Source organism: Pelmatolapia mariae, linkage group LG12 (assembly GCF_036321145.2).
Source record: "Pelmatolapia mariae isolate MD_Pm_ZW linkage group LG12, Pm_UMD_F_2, whole genome shotgun sequence".
Taxonomy (NCBI): domain Eukaryota; kingdom Metazoa; phylum Chordata; class Actinopteri; order Cichliformes; family Cichlidae; genus Pelmatolapia; species Pelmatolapia mariae.
In genome coordinates this window covers 13,325,971-13,331,970 of record NC_086237.1, presented here as the reverse complement: position 1 = coordinate 13,331,970, position 6,000 = coordinate 13,325,971, and positions in this window count along the sequence as shown.

Genomic DNA, 6,000 nt, shown 5'->3' with positions numbered 1-6,000 from the left:
AAATTGAAAAACCCAACGTGTTAAGGAGTAGAAACTAATAATAACAAAATGACAGAATTATTCAGAGAATAAATCACAAACGTTCATAGTTTCATCCTATATGTGCGTACTATCACAGATATTTCCCTTTTTGCATTTTATAGCCTGTTTGTGTGAGTACATGACTTTCCCCAGGCAAATCTGTGTTCCCTTGGTGCATATTTAGCATATTTCCTTTGTGCGATATATTTTGGTAAGTATGTTATTTGCATATTAAAAAGGACCAAAATGAAGGGGAGAAGGCCAGCTTTTCATGCGTGCCCTGTCATATTTTCGAAGCTAATCACAATAACGCTCGTTTTCTAAGAAGACGAACAAATGATTATGCGATATCAAAAAATCAAATGATGCATAGTGGTATCCATGGTATCTTGTGTTTAATTCCTCCCACATAACAGGATTCACATTAGTTGATTTTAAAGCACTGATGTCTATCAAATATGCATTATGCACAAGTCGGTTGACCCAGTCAAGCAGTACTGCTGTCCTTTGGAGGATGAGTAATAAAAGCGGAGCTATCAGCAGAGAACTACTAAATCTGCTCTATCTCACTCGTCGCCTGCATGCAGACAGGGTCGCGAATGGAAACGACTCCAACCTAAATAAATCCTGAAATTGCACAATGGTGCATGGCTTGGCTGGGCTTTTTGACTTTTTAACCTGGACAAAAATAGGAGTTGCCACCTGTGCTAACTGACCCTGCGTAGGCCTCACTTCTGAGAATATTGTGAGTAAAGGGTGTGAACAATCCTACCCCACACTTGTCAGGTTTGGGAAGTGGAACATCTGCAAGTATATACATATATATCTACACGTGTGTGTGTGTGTGTGTGTAGGTGTGTGTGTGTGTGTGTGTGTGTGTGTGTGTGTGTGTGTGTGTGTGTGTGTGTGTGTGTGTGTTCTTTCATGGCATAATTAAACACAGTCCACAAATTAAAAATTCAGGATTCAGAGAACAACTTTGTACCTTTAATACCTCATCATCCAAAAAATACATATTTGAGATACTTGAGTGAATTTATGTAAGAGGTCCCGATTTGTTTATGAATTGTGATGAGAGTCTAAAGTGCACTCAGAATTTATATATGTCTGCATTACTTTAAAGGATTATAAAAAGGTTTAAAAAATACTTCACAGAAAAAAGAAAACTATACAGCCTGTGTTAGAGATAATGGCTTATAACGCTACTGATTTTGAGAAAAAAAACACTGTCAACTTGCATGTTATTTGATGCAACGATTTGTGATTTTCCATCATGACTGTGAATCAATGACAATCTGTTATTTTACAGAAGAAAAAAAATACCAAACAAAGGGCGATCATGTTCATTATCCTGAGTGGATATTGCTTACAAATCAGTAAGCACAGAAGAAACAGTTGTGGGAGATGCCACTCGATGGCTGAAGTGAGTTAGTGAGCGCTGAAATCTCAAGATGGAAGCAGCAACCAGTGATGCTGTTTGAAGCTTGTGTCGTGAAGGCCATTTGGGCTGCTTGAGTTGCATTCAGCCTCTGCAAAGCACTGCTGCCCACATAAAGGTCATGAATGCTATACGAATATCACAGAGCCAGTGTGTCATCTGTGATATCTCAGCATGGAATAGGACCACGCAGAGGAAAAAAAATCAATAAAGAAAAATGTCTGCATTAAATGACACATCTGAAAGCATTAATCTTCAAATACCCTGCCTCACTGCACTGATCCCCCAGCTCCTCTCCATCTCCTGAAAATAAGTGAATAAGTATTATTATGAGTATTATCTTTTACAAAAGAAAGTAAAATGATATAAATGTCCCTCATCCCTCCAGCTACCCAACTGGTGTTTTAGAGGATATTTACATACATGCATAACATCGGCTACTACCTCTGATTCTTAGCTTATGCTTCTGTTTGTTGCACAAGGACGGCTGCACATCGGTCATGCTCCTCCCAACTTTTGCAGCCTGCCAGGCACAGCACGGCTTGTGCATACTGCAAAAGCAAGACTGGAGCTCTGATTCTGTAACCAGGTCCATCTCTACAATCCATCAATGTGAGTACACGCAAATAGAACCTTCTATCTAGAGAACTGTAAATGGAGAGCTTCCTATATAACATCTCTCCCGATGGTATTCCAGTTGTGCATTTTTATTTGATTTTTTTTCTCTGAGCACAAATATTTCATTCATGTCACCCAGAGGACAGATATCATTACTTTTCCTCCAAGTCCAAAATAAAGTCAGTGTCAGTATCCTGTACAGACATTCTACTGAGCTGGACTTTGTTCTATCAAAATTCCCTTTACCTCATATGTCTGTTTTATTTTGTACTAAATAGCTAATGTTAGCATGCTAAATTGATGAAATAAGATGGCAAAAATTATGGTGAATGTTACTTGCTGAACATTAGCATATAAAGTTCTTAATGTAGGCATTTTATTGTTGAAACATTGCAATGGCTTGTCTACAGGGGGCATCTGAGTGCTGCCAAAGCATGGGGTGACATGGCCTTAAGACATGAATGGAAGCTGTTGCTGCTGCTGCTGCTAACAAGTTCATTTTGTTACACAAACTATCTCTGTATAGTTATACAACCTCACAGAGCTAGCAGTGTGGTTGTATATACAGTATAAGTAACTGCCCAGACTGGAGACTCGTCTCTTGCCTTGCCAGCTCTCTGTGATCCTGAAGTCGATAAGCAGTTAAGACTGATGGATGGATGGTCCTATTGCACCACCCAAGACACTCAAACATATTTGTTTCGGCAACAGCATCTTTTTTTCTGGAAAAGATCTGGGCTGGTGGCTGCACAACAGTGCAGTGGTTAACATCATTACCTCACAGCAAGAAGGGTCTGGATTCGAATCTACCAGCTCGCTGGGGCATTTTGGTGTGTACAGTCTGCCTGTGCTTGCATGGCTTCCTCCACAGTCCAAGGACATTCTTGTTAGTATAACTGATGATTCTAAATAGGTGTTAGCTACGAATGGGAGCATAAATGGGCAATAGGCTGGTGATCGACCCTGAATTGGACAAGCGATGAAAAAAAATGGATGTATGGATCTGGGATAATATCACAAATATACAGTAGCCTTCATAAACAAACACAAAACACTGGAATCATGACTCTGGATCATGGATCAGGATGATTTCAGAAACAAAACAGGCCAAGTACTCAATCTGGCATATTACTTCCCAGCAGGACGGAACCGTTTGATAGACTCAATTTAGAAAAATTCCTTGGAGTCCTTCATCTTGTCCTGTTTGTGCTACTCATCACTGACAGCAAATCTGAGTGACTGTGGGGCAGTACACTGTGGGGAGTTGACAACAGAAAACAGAGCTAAGATTTGAGAGCAGTCAGGTAAGGTGTCATGATGAGAAATTCTTGCATGGGCTCGACCCCACAGATCAACAACAATGTGCAGTGACAAGAGGCAGGTGGAGATTGACTGCTGCTCCAACTGGCTTAGACAGCACAGGAACACCTGACTGTGCTTGAGTCTACACTCACAGACCAACTGCTGTCAGTCTTCACTTTGCACCCTGCTGCACTGCCAGAGACTTAACAAACTGACATAGGCAAGCTGTGCAATTTAGTTCCCACCTCACCCACACTTCACGACTTCACTCAAGTCTCAGGCTGCCTTCGCACATAGTCACACAGAGCAACTTTTGTGCACTTAGTGGAAGAATGCAGATTAAACTTGTACTGTCACATTCATCAAGCTCCCGTTACATCCCGTGATTTTCAGCGGATGCCTCACGTCAGCCACCCGAAGTTGCATTTCACTCAAATTCTTTTTGAATACAAATATGCCCGTGATTTAAAAAGGAAACCATATAATGTTAAATAATGCTGAATATGCTGAGGGTTGGAAGAATATTCAAGATTTCAGAAAAATGAAAGAAAAACCCATCGACTGTATACTATACTAACGCGCTACTTCAGGTGGTCCACAGGTGCACAGAACTATAATATTCACAGGCAAGAGAATGTCTATACAATGCACACAGAAATCATGTTTAGTTTTTATATATCCCAACTTTGTTTGATCATCTTTCTGTTTAGTAATTAGAAGCATTATATTCTATTAAATGGCCTGTATTTGTATAGCGCTTTAGTCTAGTGATTTATATCTATTTTTATATGATTTTAAGGGTGAGGAAACTAACTGGGTTTTTACCACAATTTGTGGGCTACTAATGGCTAGATTAGGTCATTATAAAACTTTAGTGCTAAGTACATTTCTGGCAAATGATGAAGATATGCTGAATTATTCAATTTATATGATTAATGATGTACACTGAATTTTCTGACCAGTGAAGGAAATGTCCATTATTGACATAAAGGATACAAAACTGAACAGATGAAAGTGCCCATTAACTACAGAAACGATTAATAAAACATTTCACAGTTCTTTAAAATTATAAAATGTTCTGTTTTACAAATGCTGGAATTCCCCATAAGGTTAATAGAAATTGCACTGGTAATTTTCTGGTCAGACCTCAGTCTATTCTATGGATTTTTTCTTTGTTACAGTGTATAAACTTTATTTAGTCGCTCCATTGTATAGTGATTAACACTTTCACCTTGCATGTGAAAGATCTCTGGTTTGATTCCAGGAAGAGACACAACCCAGCACTTCTAATGTCGGTTCCAAGTCTGGATAAATGGAGGAGTTTTATCCAAAATCCTCCTTCCCATAATGACAAAATGAAACTAAATGGCAAAGCGACTGAGTTGATTGAACGCATAATAACCAACTCACAGTGGCTTTAATATATCTAATGTTTTGTGCTTTGTTAACTTGCATAAAAGCCCGCTACTTAATGTTCCTCAGTCCGACAATGGAACTGCATTTTAAATCTGCGTCTTGCACACAATTACAAAGAATTAATTCACACCAAATGGTGGCCTTTGCAGGTTGAGGCATTTACTGTCATTTCATAGGCTGCTGGTTGCAAAAGGCAGCCCATTATCCTCAATCTCACCAAACTGCTGTTTTCTTTCACTGTTCTCAAAAGGCAGCGAGACAGCAATTAAGCTAGTTGAGCAGATGACAAGCAGCTGACCTCTCCTGGTCACTGTGTGAGATGTATACGAACAAAACGACAGACAATTGATGTGTGGTGAATATGTTTAAGTGAGTCTGATAAAAGAAAAAACTTATTCTAATCTTACTAATCATTTCAAGTCTGTCCATCCACTAAATAATCGATTGCTGACATTTCTTTGCATCCTAAAATATTTTATGAGATAGGTTATTTCATAAGATTGTAAGCCTAATAATAACTCTATGTGGCAGATTCTGTTCTATTCTTTTTTCTTTTTTTAATTCTTATTATTTTATGTCACACTGTTCCAAGTGGGAGTTTTAATTCTGGAAAATTAAGTCTGTCTGAAAAATGTGGCTCGCAATATGTTTTTACCACCACAAATACTGTAGCCTATTTATAAAAGAAAATCCATTTAAACAAAACCTGGCACTGAAATGGGAAGATGCAAAAATATCAGACCTCCATGTGAATGGGCTTGTAGGTTAATCACAATGTCTGCAAAGTCTTTAAGTCCCAAAAAACAGCGGATGATTTTAGGAAGTGCTACTATTGTGATATGCTTAACATATTAAGGGAACGTGGAGCATTAGACCATATGGGGGCCTTTCCACACACATTCACACTCTTACTGATTGGCCTCAAAGATGCAGTGCAGAACAATCGACAGGCTTATCCGATACAAGCCGTGTAGGAGGGCTTCTTGGCAGCCAGCACTGTGAACATGTGTGCAAATACAAGGCATCAAGTCCATGCTCTCATACCCGAGTTTAAAAAAAAAAACTGCTATGCAAAAGAAGGGTTATATCTACTTCGTTCACTTTGAAGTGTACAGGAGAGGCTGCCCTCATACGCAGGTTCTTTGATGCTTGCAACCTTAAAAAGCAGACATTTACCTTCCAGCTCTATGACAAAACCTAATTAC